We start from the raw sequence: 19,084 nt of genomic DNA, 5'->3' as shown, positions 1-19,084 counted from the left end.
TTTCTAGAAATGTTTAGGTCCAACTAACTACTTTAGTTATTTACAACTTGCTAGATATCTAACCATCAACCTAGCCATCACTCTATATAATTCTAGAAAATACCATATGGGCTTGGACCTTTTGGGGGTTATTATGAAGTCTGTGTTGATATCTCAACATGATTATGATTATGGGACCTTATTCCTGCGGCAGTCATTTGGATATTACAGAGACAAAGAACCTGCACAATTTTTGAAACCAACTATAAATCTAGACTGACATGGTACTATGCATTGATGCTAAAACACTTATTTTTACTTGGGCTACTTCTATGGGAAACATGAATCGCATTAATTTTTCTCACTCTGTAAATATTTGGGACTTAGTCTTTTGCTAGCGCCTCGGGCCTTTTCTTTTTCATTTCTTGTTGTCTATATTTCGTAGACTCTGTAAATTCTTCGTTCTATTCATAGATTTTGCATTTCCTATAAAAAAAATACTAATATATACTATTAAGCACCCAAAACCATATATTGCAAATTGATCAGATAAAATATCTAGGACGAGATCCTTGATGCATGCAAAATTTTCCATCCTTATAGAGGACTAACGAACTCCCGTATGTCTTGATTCTATATAGAGATATGTTTTGCCACACCAGGGAACTGATTGAAATTAAACTCAGTTTCAATGAGATATATGAACCCTGAATGATACATATATGTTGAATTAACAGGAGGAAATCAACAAGGAAACTTATGATGATCTTCTTAAGGTAATGATATTTTCTTTATGGACTATACAATTAAAGTTGGTTATGCCGAAGGTCACTGGTTCTGTTACAGTTGGATAAGTTGACAAGTTAGAATGGCTAACAAATCAATAGTAAAAGAACATACTAACACAAAAGACCAACTAGATCACTCGGTCCATTTGGTCAGCCTGAAAATGTAGTTCATTTGTCTCTCTAAGGATTATTGTATTTGTAGTTGTGGAAAATCCCACAACTACACCCGTTGTAATGATAATAACACAAAGCTTAAGTTATATGAATCAATCCAAACATTAATGTCATTATTCACCACTTGACATTAATATGATCTTGACAAACACTTTTTATTGATGATATGATGTTCTTACAGGAGATTCAAGGTGAGTTTTTATGCAACAATGGAGGAATATAAGAATGGACGATCGGTGGTACTGAATGCTGAAAGATGTGGTTCTCCTAATCTTTCTTTCTTTCGTTCGTTTTCTTCTACTCTTCATCATAATAAGATAGCAATAAGATAAAAAGTTATCCCACAGTGACAATATAGTGGCAACAGAATTTGTTCTCTCTCTCCTTTCTTTTAAAAAGCAATCTTTCCCATGGACGCAACCTCTTCATTTAGTGCTTCAGATTATAGCCAAAGTGTAGTTAAAACCTTCTGCGTAGTTAAAAAAAGAAGAAGAAAAGAAACAATATTAAAGTCGGAGTATATAATAAATGTGAGATTAATTAGCTTGATAGCTAATCAACTTAATCTGGAATATTGGTTGCATTAAGTATCTTTTATAATCTTGGATTTATTGTAAAAATAAGAATCAATTTCTACCACATGGATCAGTAATTAGAGATGGTCCCTTAACATGTCCGTGTCAACAGATATGGCTAGTTAGCAATTTGTTGTGAAAATAGGTTTCCAGCTGTTTTCAAAGTCTGCCACATGAAAAATGCATCAATTGGTGATATGATAGAGAATGGTAGATTGTTTTGTAATTTTAGCAGAAGGCTATATCAACATGAACAGATGGAATGAGACATGCTGTGTAATAAAATGGGGCCAGTTCATAGTCTAGTGGATGAAGATGATAATGTGGAAATAATGGGAGATTTCACAGTAAAGAATTGCTATGAAAAGCCCATAAATTTTTGATGGGCGCACTATTTGATGGGGCACGAGGGACTAATAGGGAACCGCCACTTGCCATTTCAGTTATGTTTTGATAAGGATAATTCGGTGATTTTAAAAACTTTTTGTAAACCTTATCGTCTGCTTGTCTCTTCTCCGAATATATCATCTGCTTGCGTCGTACACCTTGAACCCGTTTTCTTAAGAAAAAAATAGAAACGGTTAAAAAAAAGGAAAAGATTACTGATTTTCCCTCATCAATCATATATATATATATATATTCATATAAAAACAAGAAAACTCATGATTTTGATGAAATTATAAGATTACTTGGCAGAGATGGAGATTCTTTTCAAATATTATGAGGGTTTTTTATAAAAATAGGCCTGTTTTTTTGGTGCTTTTCAAATGTAGGCCATTTTTTTTATTTATTGCTAAACTAGGCAAGTTTTGACCAAAAGTGATGGATGGAAAGTTAGCTACAGTTATCTTCCAGCTGTCCATATCTTCTTAGCTAAAAAGACGTTTTAGTCCTTCAAATCTTCATCAACGACACAGATTACATAATAAAGAGAACGGCTAAGATGTAGTGCTAAGCCATACTCTTCCTACACACAATTCATCAGTTGCAGTCACTTCGTAGACTACTTAAGTTGAACTCTATTCAATACTATTACTTCTATCAAACATCACTGCTACAAATCAAACTCTACAGCTCAGCTACAATGTCAGAACTAAAAACTCCCAAGACATCAACATCAGCTCATCTCATTCGCCACAATGATATCTTCCCTATTCTCAACTACACTTTCACAGTATTGATACCAATCTCATACCCTGTAATTCACATTTACCCCATAACTTCGCAGTTCAGCTCCCTTAACCACTCCATGACCCTGTACTTACCACACTGACAACACCCGGAACTCCTTCTCAGCACAACCTGCACCACCACTTGCAATCTGAACTGCAGGTACAATCCACAAACCATCTAGAGATCACAATTACATCCACAGCAAACCATAATGTATCTCCACTTTCAAATCCAACTATACACACCACACCAACAACATCACCATTTCATTCCACTTGCAACTCAGTTCAACAGTAAACCCCAACATCACCAACATTACAAACAACCTCATCATTAACAGCGATACACATCTCCACTTTTTGCTCATTCTCTCAACTCAAACACACAAATACCTTAAACTCATGTAATTTTGTACCTTAGCTCAACACAGTCAATCCCAGAACCACTATGAGTTCTTCCCTGCACTTCACAAAACCACAACAACAATATCCTCACCACCACCTCCTTCCTCATTATTCATATGTGCAACTTCAGAATCACCACAACCACAACAGTAAACCACAATTACAACTCCATTCTACATTGATCTCAATTCTGGTTCTATTCTCAATCAAATAAATTGAATACTTTAATCAGCTCAATTAAAAATACCAGCAAACGGCAACAGATCTTCTTCCAGCCATACTTGTGCAACAAAGCCACTGCAAGCCTATATTCCTTCATCAACACCAGTTTCACCCTTTTCTGCCAAATACAAATCCCATAGTTCCACTGCAACCATCTTTTAAGCCTGCAATACAAATCCTTGAACCCATGAAGCAGTAACAGCACCACCTTATCTTCGATTCTCCAGATTCAATTCCCTTAAAACTATGTCTCAGATCCAATCTGCGTTTCTGATTTCAACAGCGTTATCACCATCATCTTCGTCCTGCCAATCTAATAACAGGTTCACCTGCCAATCTTCGACAACCCTGTTGCACGGATCCAAAACCGTGTCTAGCTAAGCACGATTCAAATCCCAATCATAATACTCAGCTCATACATTTCATTGATTCCTTGCTTGCAGGACCAGCACATACAACCAAATAAGATTCATCAACTCTTAACCAAATTCACATAAGTCGTCGGGCCTAAATCAAAGAAACCCCAAATTCATATGCAACCTATCTTCTACTCTTTATTATCATCGTTTAAGAAACCCCAAATTCACACCAAATAGCATCAACAACCAGTTTCAAACACCATGAGACCCAAATATCGCATACACAGGAACCACATGTCTCTTCTCACAGTTCAATCTGTAGACAATCCCTCCTCCAAACAGAACCAACATCAAAAGTAAATGTTTGCTGCCAAGTCATTCTCCATCTCAGCCACACATACATCACCACTGCAATTCAATCAGTTACGGCAAGACCTGATTCTTCTCAACATCAACCAAGTACCTTCTCGCAGAAAAATCAAACCAGCCAACAGCAGGACCAACTTCACTTTCCATTTTGTCCATATATTTCCCAACAATACTTTCTGCTCGAGCCAACACCTGCAATTTCACTTCTTGACTACTAACAGTTAGGAGCAAAGCTTGCTTTCATCTCCATGCATTAACGACTAAGCTTCTGATGGCCACAACCAACACCAAACTGATAGTAGAGAGACCACTGTCATCAGCACTTCCTACCCACCGCCTATGTCTAGACCAACCAATTCTCGTCTTCGGTCACATCTGCAGATTAGCCGTACGCCCACCATTTAATCAAATCCAAAATTGGACAAGAGAAATGTGGTAGAATGACTATTAATTGATCAAAACTTACAAAAGAAAAGGCAGGGAGAAGTGACCAGACTTATTCACAGTAATAACAACTTCAACTAGCACCCAGACATTTCCTCAACCATGTTAAGTGCACGACTTGCCGTATGCAAAGATGAATTGAGTGTGTTCTTCTAATCCCTGTCTCATCTCCTTGTCTGTAATTACTCACGAATTCAAAACAAACCCATATTTCCTACACCTTTAAACACTCATACTCTGTACCATTTAGTCCCCATTATCAACCTCAGCAACAAATTGTTCTTTCCAACTTCTAATTCTTTCATTACCAACAACCACATTCCCATCCTAATTAATCTTCTTCTGAGAATTCACTTCACCCTTCTCCTCAAATCGCTCCACTGCAACCTCACTCCCATCCTTGATTGAATTAGTACGAATACCAAATGAAAATCTGATGGATTTCCTGCTGTGATTATCGATAGAAATGGAAACCCTTATACACTAACTGGAATTTTTTCTCTCAAAGTGGATTTTGATAGTGAGGTTTTGGATTATTTTCAGTTTGGTTTTGTGGTTGGTTCAGAATTTGCTGATTTTGATCTTCTCGGAGTTTCAGTGATGCCTTTCATCTCTAACTCTCTTGATTTTTGTCTGGTGAGCTGCTTCAATCTCGATTCGGAGAAGGTTAGATATCGGAAATCATAGTCGTTCGAAATCACCGAGATTTGTAGATTAGGCTCTCAGATAGCAACACGTGGACATCTTATCTAGTGTGACTGACACACACGTGTGAAGGACATTTCAGTAATCTTACCACATGTATGAGATCTCCCTATATGATATTTTGGCGAGATATTGACAAGTCAACGCGATAAATTGACCGAGATGGTTAAAGTGGATGGAATCCGTTTAACTTGCCTAGTTTTGCAAGAAATAAAAAAAGTGACCTAGAAATGAAAGTGAGGGTCTAGACCAGGCCTACTTCTGCATATAATCCATATTATGAAAACCCTAATTTTAAATACGGGTCACCTTTAAATTCATTTTATTCTCATTACTTTCAGGAGTTGGAAAAAAGAAAAAAACCATTACTTTCAGGAATTGGAAAAAAGAAAAAAATTGTCAGTAATTTCGGATCTATGTCAGCAAATTCTTGTCCATGGTCGGATCGACTGGAACGTCCGAGGAACTGTCTTCAAATCGATTTGTGCTCTTGTAATCACTCAAATTTTAGCTTGTGCTACTACTGTATATCCAAATTTCAATTTGTTCTTTTGTAACCAATCAAATCAAGTCCTCTAAGAATTTTGAACTTCTAAATGATACATCCCTCAGAAATTTATCTTCATCTCTTTGACTTGATTAAATTTAATGTCTTTGAAAAAGAAAAAGAAATTAATTTTGTTTTAAATTTCATATCATCAAGAATTTCTGATTACCATTTTGCCCCCAAATAATATTTTCTCTTTTGATTCAGCTGCATAAATGTAAGGGAAAAGCTGTCCTAAAAGTTTGCAGCTTCACTTCGCTACAGTAAAGGTAGTTTCCTTTATATAATAGAATATATAATTATCCGAAAATAAACTACATAGATTAAAAGGTTAGTCTAGTAAACTAATATTACTATGGGTTTAACATATTATGCATCTTAATGATGAGTTTGAGATAAACAAAAATAACAAAATGGGCTAGATATAAGTTTCCCCATTCGGGAAATGTCATTCTAGTCCCTTTATCCAAACACGCAATTGAATTAAAAATTGTATCGTGGAAAATGTTTTCCATGTATAAAATAACGTTACTCCAGAAGCAGAAGGCAAAAGTAGAAATCTGAAACATAAATATTTTGCTTCCCAAAAAAATCGTATTTTTAGTTTCTAGAAGTTGTTCTGAAATTTTACACCCAAACTAACTTTTTCTTTTTGACTTCCAGTAATAAAAAAGAGACTCCAAAGAAATGAAATAGAAAGCGAGGAGAGGCAAGATTTATAAGGGCTGATACCAACAGTACTAGGGGCTGATACCATTTCAAGATCTTAAGCGATCATGGCCGTTGGATCAACTAAATTGTATCATTTCCCAGTAATTTTGGTATCATCCCTTATAAGTCATGAGGAGAATCCATAAGAGCTAGCACTATGGTGCTCTCCATCCCTTCCCTATCCCTCGCTATCTCTCAAAATCTCCAAAAACCATCTACTATGGTTTCCATATCCCTACATGCGTAAGGATATCCCCCCGTTTACCTACATGGAGGATCACATCTGATCCCGCTTGTAGGGAAGGAAAATCACACGGCTACTCAGTAGCCGTATAAATTTACGCTTTACGGATACTGAGTAGCCGTATTACCATTGATACGTCTACCGAGTAGCCGTTGCTTTTTACACGGCTACTGAGTAGCCGTTTCAGAAAAAAATAATATTTGTTTGACCTTTTTTCGTTTACACCTCTCTCATACCGATCCTAACCATCCATCATTAATAACGGCTCTATCTTCTCCACCGTCGGATCCTAACGGTCATTTTATCAAAATTCTCTATAAATACCACTCTAGTTCTCTACTCAAATCACACCAAATCAATTTCTTATTCTTACATCAATAGATTTCTTCACTAAAATCTCTCCAATTTATTTTTTGTTTAAGTAAGAGTTTTAAATTTTCTTTTGCTCATAAATGTCGGAGACACAGAAGTAAAAAGGAAATATAGAGAGAGATTTAGTACTTTGGAAGATCATCACATTATTACTCAGTACATTTCTCTTGGTTATAGCAGTTATGAAGATAAGCAAGAGTCTTGGGAAATCCTTTTTAAAAAAATTGTGGAAGCTTCTGGTGGGAATAAACACGAACGTACTGCAAAAAGCATTCGTAATGGGTTTAGCAAAATCAAGAATGAAGTGGATAACTTTTGCGATTGTGTTGCAAGAGCTGCTATAAGTAATCTGGGCTTGGGCTCTATTAACCGGGTATGTTATTTAAATATGTTCATTATAGTTGTTGTATATGTTGTTTGTAAATAGTTTAATTTATGCGTGTCTTATTTATGGTTTGTTTACATTGATGTAGATGTTAATTGCGAAAAGCTTACATGGTTAAATACACAAAAAAAAATTTGATCGAGATGCAGAGTATGAACTGCTTAAAGATGTTCCAAATGTATAAGTAGGTGTAGCTGAAGATATGGACCAAGATTCTAATCCTCCGTAATCTCAAATTCATGGAAATTTCTCTAATATGTTTAGTTCTCCAACCCCATTTTCTCAAAATCCACCTACAAGCCAATTCGTCGAAACTCCATTTGCAAATCAATTTCAAAACCCTTATAATGTCCCTAACGGTATCTCTTTTCCATTAGGATGTATTCCTGGTACGAACCCAAGTACAATACCTGGAACGTTGTTAGGTGGATTTACAGGAGATAAACGCATTTCTATAACAATAAATATATTAGAATTATAGGACATATGATACTCACAGGTGTACCCAGGTTGACATTATAATTGGGTTTAGGAAACTGTCTCAAATACTCCATTCCGACAGGCATATGAATCGCCTTAAATTCAGGACCGCATATTTTAGCTGTCATATTTTTTGGTGGATATGGGAAGAGATGATGATCGAAGGGCACCAACTCTTCCGTGTATGTGATTTTTCGTGGCGGTGCTGGTCGGCGTACATAAGCATCGTTATCTTGGGTACCATACAAATCCATGTTTCCTTCATGAACAATTACACCTGAGTACTTCCCAACTGATCTCTCCTTCCACCACAACTTATACTCATGATCGAATACTTCAACATAATGCAATGGATTTAGTCGCTGGTTGGCATACAAATAGGCAGTGTTGATGTCTACCGTTAAATCAGGAGAGTTGCACGGTATTACTGTCATTCCAAGAACTTGTTTGAGACACAGTTCGCCCAGGTACAAGGCGTTGTGACCAAATGAATCGTAAAAGACCCTCCGTGTAACAAAGATTTGTTTATCCTCTACCACCTCAGGGTTCGTTTTCCATTCACTATCCTCCCATGGAGACCATACTACAAAATCGAATGAGAAGTTATCAATCTGGTAACGCACGAGAGTCACTAAATGGGTACCTGAATCTATCTGTGCGCCTCTTTTCAAGTCTCAATGGTCCCCACCATATAACCTACTGGCTGGCTACATATCCATCTTTTTCATTCTCCGCCTTTGTATAGGGAAATAGACATCGGAAATATGCCCAGAACCAAGGTTGTAACATAATTAGTTATTATTAACAACTAATTGCATTACACGGTCACCAATAAAAAAACAAGTAAGGAGAGTAAGATTACAAGTGGGTATGCCACCACCTTTCAAATATACCAGTAATTAGGAGTTGTCTTGTAGTTTCGGATAATGTATTTTGAAAATTGGACCAAACCCACAGTCGTCTACAAGTTGTCTAGCATGTGGAAATCTAGAAAGTGCGGCATACATTTCATGAAGTTGGCTTACACTACTTCGATGTTTTAGAGATTTCTGCCTCTCATTTGTCGAGATTGAGATTTTCAGTTTATGATCACTATGTACTTTTGAAAAACCGGGGTCCTATCACCCATAATTCGCTGAAAATCATCGGAGTACATCTTCAACACACATGTACACAAAATCATCACAAAACAATCCATTTTATGCAAAAAAAACTACAATGGATGTAATGTACAAGACCAACAAAAAGAATTAGTCACATTATCTATCAAACTACAAAAAAATAATCAAACAATCCAAAATTATCCATCTAAATACAATCTCTCTGCCAGCAATCTGTCCTAGACATAATACATATTTATTTAATCATTCATCAATCCAAAATTATCAATAACAATACCATATCTAAATCAAGAATCATTCATAAACAACAGCCTCTTTGATTCAATCAACAAAATATCATAAATTCAATCAACAATGTCTCAAACTACCAAACAACATACAAGGACACATTATAATCGACCTAACATCTACAATTTAATCATAATCAAACTCAAATTAAATTTAAACCCTGGAATTTGAAACACTCACCTTGGAGGATTTTGTTGATGAAACACGAAATTGAAAAAGGGAAATACTTCACCGGATGCAATGAACAAACCCATTGAATTTTAACTCCTAAATCGCATCAGAGAGTCTTCAAATCGAAAGGGGTTGGGAAGAGGAGAAAAATAGAGAAAAATAAGGAAGAAGAAGAAGAAATGGCCAAGTGAAGTCGATTTTGTGGACTAAAACCTATAAAACGGCTGTTGAGTAGCCGTTTGACACTATTCACACAGCTACTGAACAGCCGTATCGTATAGGAAAAGAATAAGAAGATATCATAGTGAAGTTTCTTCCTTATGCTATCCCTTCCCTACATATGAGGGATAGGTAAGGGATGGAGGGCACCATCCTGCTGACTCTAACTTCCCAGTTTCCACTTTTTTGCAACCTAAAATCAGTAAAATAACATTGAATTATCAAATATGGAACAAAATCTGTGCTCCTAAGTCCTAAACCCAAAACCCTTTCTCAATCTTCATCCCCTTTACAAAACCCAAATTCTCCCGTTTGTATCATCATTAAACAATCCCCTTGCTGATTAAACAAACCCCTTATTTCATCTCCTCATCAGAAATTTCTTGATGTACGATTTAGCAGAGATGTCGTCTGAGACTTGTTTAAGCTGTGCTCCTTCATGTATGATTCTTTTTCTCGTTTTTAATAATTGATTGAATCTAATTTTGTTGTAAGATTCTAGGGTTTTCATGGGGACGATTATTGTAAGATTTTTAGGGTTTTAAGTGAAATTGGTGATTATTCTTTAAATCTGGGTTTTTTTTAGGGATTTTGAGATGTTTATGTTTGTTAATGCAGCTTATATGCCAAGAAAGAAAGCTGGTCGATTTGAATCGATTTAAGTTATTCTTTGTGATTTCAGTAATACGGAGGATCTTACCAAGGTAAAAATGGATTTCTGAATTCTGTCAAAATTACATACATTTTGTAGATTTGAAATCTTTATACTTACGGGTATTCATTTCATTATCTAGTCAATTAGGTTAATGGAAAATCAGATCATACAAATGGATAGACTCTGAAAGAAGAAACAAAAGTGGTACTTAAAAGAGGAAGATTCTACGAATAGAATAAGGGGAAGGGGAAGTGCAAGGTTAGTTTTAGTTTACTGTTTTCGTCTATGTATTTGTAATTTTACAGTTTATGTTAGATATGTATTGATTGTTTGATTGGGTTTCATTTTTAAATCCTTGTAGTGGTAAGACTTTGAGGAACACGATGATAGCTTTATATTTTGTACAAGAAAACCAAGCAATCAAGCGATGGAAGCTTGACGAGGGTAGATGCAGACAGGTGAATAAATGCAATGTCCTCTGTTTAGTTCTCAATTTTCATTATAGTTTTGTTCCTAAGGTTTCCAATTGTGTATATACAGGTGCTGGAGAAGGATTTGGCAATATGTGAGTTCTTCATTGCCTTAGGAAGTACATAGTCCGTTCTATTTGAAATGGTGATAACCTTACCCTTTTCTTTTTTCAAATCTTTGCCATTCTTTTTTTTTATTTTTTAATATTCTTTTGCTGAATTAAATAGTGATATGTTGGTTGCTTCATTTTATCATGTGATGCTGTAGTGGTTATCTTCCTTCTCTGATGATGTTGGTTTTAAAAACATGGGTTAGAGTTTTTCTTAGGGGTTAATTACAACTTGTATGTCCACGATGTGTTTATGACCTCTTTTAGGTATAAAGGAATTGGAATGGATGATCAACCACTGAATTGACATGTGTCATGTTTTCTTACTTTTGCTTCATCTGCACTGACTTTACTTTTGCTTGATTTGCATTGATTTGTTAGACTTCACATGTTATAAGGTCTAAAAATTGTACATCTGAACCCCTAAGTAATTCATTTTTAAGTTGTTAACTGACTTGTGCTTCTTGTTATCTTAAATTTCGTTTTCCTTATGTTGGTGATCTTGTAGTTGTCATGGATATTTGTTTTTCATTCCTTGTGTAGTGGTTCAGATCTGTTTTATCTCAGGGTTATGTGGAAATAATGCTAGCTAGTACCTCCATCTGTCTTTAGGACCTCTTATAAATCACTAGTTTTAGTATTGTTTTTTCTGTGCTTAAATGATCATAATAGCTTCAACAAAACGTCAGTTTCATTCTTCTTTTTTCATGTTTTCATTTTTGATTTTTTTTTCTTTTTAATCTGTGTCTTATTTTATTTTTACTTTTCTTTCAGGTTTGTTGTTGAAAGTGGAGATATCAAACACAGTAAAGATGTGAATGCTCTTTTGAAAGGTGTGGTAAAAGATCTTAACTTCGAGCTGTTTGTTTTGTATTTTGTGATTGCTTGATTGGTTTGATCTTTGTTAATTCCAAACCTTAACTTTGGGGAACTTTTTTCAGGTTTAATGTCGAGTTTTCTAGTGATCGAGTGGGGAAATGAGTTTTGGACTAGTGTGAAACTGAGCTGTAGTGATTGTTTCATTAGGAATTGGCTTTATTATATACGGAGTAGTTAGGTTGCGGAAGAATATATTTGAAACGGTAGAGTTATTAATCACATTTTAGATATTTATGGATTGCATGTTTAGTGGAACTCTGATAATGATGTGTTTTGCTGCTTCAAGCAAATTCAAAATCCTACAGCAATTATGGTTGCAAGAACCGTTGTTGCTCAAGATGATTATTTATATCAGTGGAGATGGTACAACATCTACAGTTTTAGTTGGTGAACTGATGAAGCATTCTGAACATTACATTGATGAAAGCAAGAATAGCATGTTTAAGGATATTTTGTTTCGAAGAAAGTTGTTTATTTGAATGCTCTATATTGATTGTTCTGCCATGTGTATTTAACTGGTGGTGGTGTGCAACTTATTGCCATGAAATATCAATTATGTGAATAGTTGATAGTGGCTTCATAGGGGTGGAGAATTTATTTGTTCATATCTGTATAGTGCCGCTGTTGAAGATATTTCAGCTGTAGTTTCTCTTTTGAGATTTTTACTGATCCATTGCTCCTTCCAGGGATGCATCCAAAAGTTCTGGATGTTCACTTCCTGGAGAAATTTAAGACTTCCATGGTAATGGGCAATGAACCCGATAAAGAAATTCTGAAAATGGTTGGAAGAACCACTTTGAGGATCAAGGTATAATTTCATTTTTAAGTTTTTGCTCTTCTGCTTAGCATCTTATGCAACTTTTCTTGTTTGCTGTTATTAATGGGGTTAGTACTCTTGCACATTTCATAATCTGTCTTGCTGAATTTTGTAGTTGTGATTCCTTTTTTTGTTCTCTGGGTTATTTAAAGATTGAAACATAACCACTTTATGGATACATAGGATTTTGGATAACATTCCAGGAGGGATGGAACACATGCCACCAGTTATGAACATGGTTTCCACTATGTTTTTAAAAGAAACTGCGCTGGGGTAAGTAGCTGATACATTAATTTCTTTTTGGGGGCTCTTAGTTTTGTGGTTCTTATATCAAGTTTCTTGTGCAGTGCAAAGATGAAAAATATTAAACCATCTTAGCTTCAATGTCATGTATCACATGGATATTGGATCTCGAGACCTATATGGCCCGCATTGTTGGATTTGAGGTTACTCCAAACAAGTATAATAGATTTGTTCTCTCCTTGCAACGTTTGATGATTTGATTTTTTGTGTTCATTTTTGTTGACATGATGATGCGCTACCCTTTTTCATCCTGGCATCAATTCATTGGTATTTTTTTAATTTCACGTCTTAAAATCAAAATACAAAAACGACCTGAGTTCAGGATTTGAGACAATTTAGTTTCAAATAAACTAAGAAAAAGGGTTACCAAAATAAAGAAGAAAGAACAAGTTTATAAAAGAGGAACATATCAGGAAATAGTGTAGAAACAAAGAGGGAGTGAATGGAAGAGTGTGAATTGCACTCAGAGGAGAGACTCATTTTCCTTATACACATTTTATGCAGTTAAAACTATAATCTTAATACGTAAAATATCTTGATTACAATTCACTATCATATTGCACAGACTACTTGTTCTGTTAACCTCATTTTAACGCACCTCTCAAGCAAGCGCGTAGGTATGTGGCATACCTAGCTCGTCGAGGAAAGAGTTGGATGGACTAGGAAATCCTTTTGTTAGAATGTCTCGCGTACCTAGCTTGTTGAGGAAAGAGTTGGATGGACTAGGCAATCCTATTGTTAGAATGTCTCGCATACCTAGCTCGTCGAGGAAAGAGTTGGATGGACTAGAAAATCCTTTTGTTAAAATATCTGCAATCTAATTTCCTTCAACAATATTAACCACAATAACTCACAGATTTCATGAGCAATAGCTCTAAACTTCGTCTCTGCACTACACCTAGCCAAGGTTTTAAAAAGCAAAAGCGTGGGACGAAGCGCTCTCATACCAAAGCGTAAAGCGAAAGCGAGCTTTTTGAAATATATAATAATATATATAAATAAGAAGTTATCAACCTAATAAAAGAAAACTACGAAGTTCAGATATAATGAAAGGAACAATTAGACTAACTAAACATATGGCATACTGATATTGCATATACTACCCAAGAGATATTTAAAAATACTAGCCACGGATTTCTGCATCATTTATATCATCATGTAGATAGTCATCGTCATCATGATCATCATGCCCTATAAATTAGGTTTATTAGTATTTAGTTAGAAAACGTGAAACAGGCCCTGGGCTTCAAAGGCCGACTTTTCACTTTCTAATATAAACCAATTCGTAAAGTGGCGCTCTAGAAGCGCCTAGGACCTGAAGCGCAAAAAAGCGCGCTTTTAAACCACGCACCTAGCTATCACAGGTTGCTTCTTGCTGCGCCAAGTTATCAGGTTTCCTCCCGAAAACGAGTAATAGCCAGAGTGGAAAATGCGATCAATCACTGAGACTGCCCAGTTAGCATCAGTGTATGCCTCACCTCTCACCTGATCATTCTCCGAGAATAACAAACCTTTTGCTGGTGCAGATTTTGGGTAGATGTGTCTCGTTTGTAGCATGCATAAACTGACATACAACACTCATATAGTACCCTATCAGCCTAGCTAGATGGGTGCTGAGAACAGCATTTTGGTGGATGTATTCTTTACCTGAATTTTGTCCTGAAGATGAGGGGAGGAAAGACAATTGACATTTTGGTGGCTTTGTGGGTTCTTACAAACCAAAGATAGATTAATGCAGATATTAATGCTTGCAATTCTCTTAATGGGTTGTTGGTTTGGCTTTTCTGTTATACCAAAACTTAGAATTTGAATCAAAAAGAAAGAATTTGGTTCTGAACATTTTTCTTTTCTATCAATATTTGCATATACCAAAGTGGCATGTATTGGACTATTGCTTGTACTTGTAGAGTCTCAGTCTGTGCAACGACTTCTGTGTCTTATTTTGAAGCTCTTTCTTTTATATCAGTCGAAGTCTTAGTCAAGTCGTGCGCATACAAGCATCAGTTTTCCCTTTTCATTTCTGTAAAAAGAACAGTCTTAATATCTACAACTTGGACACCCTTGAGAATTCCAGCATATGTCTTCATGTTCTTGTCTTCGTCCTTTTTGTCACTTTTTTCACTCCATTGTTGGAGATATAGCAGCATCAATAGTTTTATCTGATGTTTAAATTCTGCTTCCAGCTTATTGTGTTCTCACTTGGCTATTCCCAAAATTCTATCAATCATGAATACAAAGGTTTGGGATGAGAAGAACCCTCAATTAGTTACAAGCAATCCAACCACCAAAGTCAGGCTTCAAGGTGGTACAGTTCCACTGGAGGTTGATGCAGATAAGGATGTCGTATTCACATGACTTTTCTTTTCAGGTACTTCTCTTTTCACACCTTTGCATTCTGTCTGTGTTTGTTTTCTTTTTTAACTTAGGTTTGTTTTAGTAGGCTAGTGACATCAAATGGGTTTCACGTTGAGATACCTACCTCCTCATGAATGATGGATCAGATCCACTGGTTCTCCATGATCAACTCACTGATATAGCTGCTATGATTGTGATGAGGACTCTATACCGAGACATTGCCAACTACAATCAGTTGGAGACCCAAGCCGAGGCTCAGGAAGAAACCGGATGGAAACTTGTGCATGGTGATGTTTTCAGGGCACCTATTAAATCTGGTGGACTCTGTGACATTGGAACCGGGGTTCAGATTTTTGGAATGTTACTTGTGATGATGATATTTGCACTACTAGAATTTCTTTCCCCATCCAACCGAGGTGGCTTGATGAGTGCCATGGTCTTCATGGGTATCTTTTTGAGGTTTCTGTTCAGGCCGTTTATATAAAAAGTTCAAAGGCACAGAACGGAATAAAAACACTTCGAAAACAAAAATCGTGTTCCCTGGGTTACATTTCTCCATCTTCTTTGTTCTGAATGCACTTACCTGGGGAGAGCAATCGTCAGGTGCAGTTCCATTCAGTAAATTCAAAATCCTCCAGGAGTCTGGATATTGTGAGATGGATATGAAATGTATTCCTATTGTCCCTTTTTTTTCTCATTTTCTGTCAATCCTCCAGGCTCCAGCTTCCACAGAAATTTTTTTTTTTTAAAAGCTTGAGCACCTTAACTTCAATGTATCATCTCACTAATGGGTATATGATAAAAAATGCAATATTAACTTCTGTCGTAAATTCAAAATGTAAAACATGAGATGCATCGTTCTGAACACTCTAATTATACATACTCAATGACCTGAATGCAACCTTTTTGTTTCGAGATGGTGAGCCAGAAATAAGCTTAATCTCTCGTCAATACAAGTTACGACAATGTTCCATCCAAAAGCTTTATCAAAGATGCTATTATTTGCTATTGTTAATCTCTCGTCAGTACAAGTTATGAAAATGTTCCAAAGGAAAAAAGCTTTGTCCCTGCCACTGTACAGAAGCCCAGTCATATCTCCACCTGAGTTCCATGATATGAAATCCCTCATCTTGCGAGTTTTGAATTTAAATGGTGACCTTTAAATTACTAGGAACATGGCATTACCATCATTATATTTCAATAATTAGTGGTTATGAAATATCTAAAATTAGACACTAAAAGAAAGAGGAAAACTTACACGCTCCATGGTTTTACCCTCTTCTTGTGTGACTGTTATAAGCTGTGTACTTGTGAGGAATGTTGCGTATTCCAGGGTTATTCATTAGCATTAAAACAAAATCAAAAATCTGAAAAGAAACAAATAAGAGGGAAAAACTAACAAAATCTTGATTTATTTATATTTTTAATCAATGGTGAGTTTCAAACTCAGGTTATGGTATTATCATCCACTCACTACTACTATACTGCAGTTACATCGGCCTCAATTATTTTGTTTCTTTTGCATTCGACTGTGAGACCTTCTTTTAAGACCAGAGAGTTGATTTTCCCAAACCGATTTCGGAAACTTTAATGTTTGCATAACTTCCAACTTATGCTTAAGTTCGCAGTCGTAATTATAACGCGAAACGGGATCAGAAAGCGTCTCATAGGCTTTACGAAGCTCGACAAATCTTTGAGTTAATTCTTGTTTTCTCGAAGGGTCAGGACAAATGTCAGGATGATATTGTAGAGCCATTCTTCTATAAGCTTTCTTTATATCTTCATAATTGACATTCTTGTTTGCATCAAGTGAAAGTACCTCGTAGTAATTAGTTTTTCTTTCGATGCTCAAGGAATTGCAAATGCTGTTCATTCTACACGAAGTTGTAATCGGCCTCTTGTTGCACAGATTTTCTGGCCCTATCGATAAAAAATCTGATTTTCCTAGATTATGTTGCAAAGCTAAAGAAATCTCCATTAGATACAATTTTAGTTAGCTAGATGCTAGTCTGGATAAACTAGTAGCAGTTTCATTTTTGTTGCAAATGTTTTAGCTTTTATATTTAAGAGACTTCAGGTGGTTTGATATGCATCAAAACTTTATAAGATTTCTGGCATATTAATTGCCTACTTTTTTTCCCTTCCGATATGCCGATCATTTGTCGCATCATCATAATGAGAATCCATTGTAAATCCATTGAATCTATTCTATTAACCAGTTCAATACAAAGTATACACCTTCTCTAATTAATATATAGCGTCCATGGCGCTGTTCTATTTGGCTAATGATGTTGTTAACAGCTAAAATTCAATCAAATGGATAAAAGAAATAGCATACCAAAGGATACAGTACTCAAATTATGATTTTGTTTCCTTTGGGTGGACTGTGAATGTTATGGGTTACTGAACCTAAAAACCAAATGTTGAGATGTGTTTTGTGATTTTCCACTGTAAGCTCTTGAATGACCAAGGATCAAATATTTGGAAATTGTTTCCGCAGTACTTGTCGTTAGAGGTCCGTCTACCATGTCCAACACCCTTAAAATGATTCAAGATTCACGCATTTGAGTCATTTTAGAATCCAATTCCACTAGAAAACTACTAATAAGTTGCATCTCATCTGCCGTTCTTATGACGAAAAAAATCTGGCTATCACAACATGAGATTTTTGTGCCTAATTCATTGAGAAGATTTCAAGTAAGCGACAAGGCAATGCAAATTTGTTTCATCATACTATTTCTCACCGAGGTCCCAAGCATGTCGATAGCCATGAGCTGGGAAATGGAAGTGATTCGTATACAGAGGCTGCAGTGGCGGAACTGGAAAATCAAGGTGGGGTGGCTTGAAAACTAATTGCATTGCTAGGTGTGGCTTAAGCCTATGGTTTAGGCTTGATATTTTTTGGCCAAACTTAAAACCATAGTAAAAATTTAATTTTTTCTAGACTTTGGGCTGGCTTAAGCACTGGCGGAACTGCGTGCAGACTTGGGCTGGCTTAAGGCCACAACATTAGGGTACAATCTCACGCTAGTCTAACATAGTAGGATTATCAAGTTTGTTATTTGTTTTATAAGAATAAATTAGGAGACCTAATACAGGGGCTTCATATTCTAACTGAGAGATTTGGTTTGTATTTGTAGTGACTGAAAAAATGATAAGTGAGTGTCCTAGGGCAATTACAAATGTCTAAATTACCTTTATCAAATAATAACTAAACGGAACCTAACCTTATTCTATTTTAATATCAAATCAATTTCTTCTCCATCTCCCTAATCGCAAGAAGAAACCCCAATTGAAAACATTTCCTCATCTTCGGTTAATTAACTTACAGTTGTCAATTAAAATCTATGTTAAAAATGAGGAAAAAAAAGGTTGAAAAAGAATGTTGTTACTCCAATCAACAACATCCTCCAACAATTAATGAAGGTCTAATCGATCAAGAACAAGAATTTCAAACCCCACAACCACCGGTCGTATCAATTGGCATAGTTCATGTGAGATATGATTTGAAAAACCCATTTTTTGGCATCGACTAAGCTTTCAATCGCAGACGTTTCATCAACAATTCTACTAATATTAGGTCGTATTTACAAAGAACAGGTGAAAGACAAGTGTTGTCTCCATGGAGCCTCCCTATGAACCCTAGTTAGTAAGTTCGCGAATGATTCGCGAATCATTCGCGAATTTTTCCGTATCACGAATTTTACCGTCTTATTCGCGTACGTTTGCAACTCCGAACCCAAGTCGCGTATTATGTGGCATTTC

The 19,084-nt window shown here is 35.9% G+C and overlaps 1 long non-coding RNA gene and 1 pseudogene across 2 annotated transcripts; both read left to right on the top strand.

The window, feature by feature from the left end:
- The first annotated feature begins 9,861 nt into the window (after positions 1-9,861).
- LOC113329127 lies at positions 9,862-13,964 on the top strand. Of its 2 annotated transcripts, XR_003349727.1 has the most exons (10): positions 9,862-10,171; positions 10,349-10,434; positions 10,525-10,643; positions 10,747-10,843; positions 10,926-11,000; positions 11,740-11,798; positions 11,907-12,047; positions 12,531-12,652; positions 12,845-12,934; positions 13,009-13,964. It is a non-coding gene; the product is annotated as an uncharacterized LOC113329127 (long non-coding RNA). The 2 variants fall into 2 exon arrangements; XR_003349728.1 differs by lacking the exon at positions 11,907-12,047.
- Positions 13,965-14,570: 606 nt separating this feature from the next.
- Positions 14,571-16,140, top strand: LOC113329202 (annotated as a pseudogene).
- The last annotated feature ends 2,944 nt before the right edge of the window (positions 16,141-19,084 follow it).

The sequence above is a fragment of the Papaver somniferum genome, unplaced genomic scaffold, assembly GCF_003573695.1.
Source record: "Papaver somniferum cultivar HN1 unplaced genomic scaffold, ASM357369v1 unplaced-scaffold_115, whole genome shotgun sequence".
Taxonomy (NCBI): domain Eukaryota; kingdom Viridiplantae; phylum Streptophyta; class Magnoliopsida; order Ranunculales; family Papaveraceae; genus Papaver; species Papaver somniferum.
Note: the sequence above shows the minus strand (reverse complement) of the source record. Positions and strands in the feature narration are given on the sequence as shown.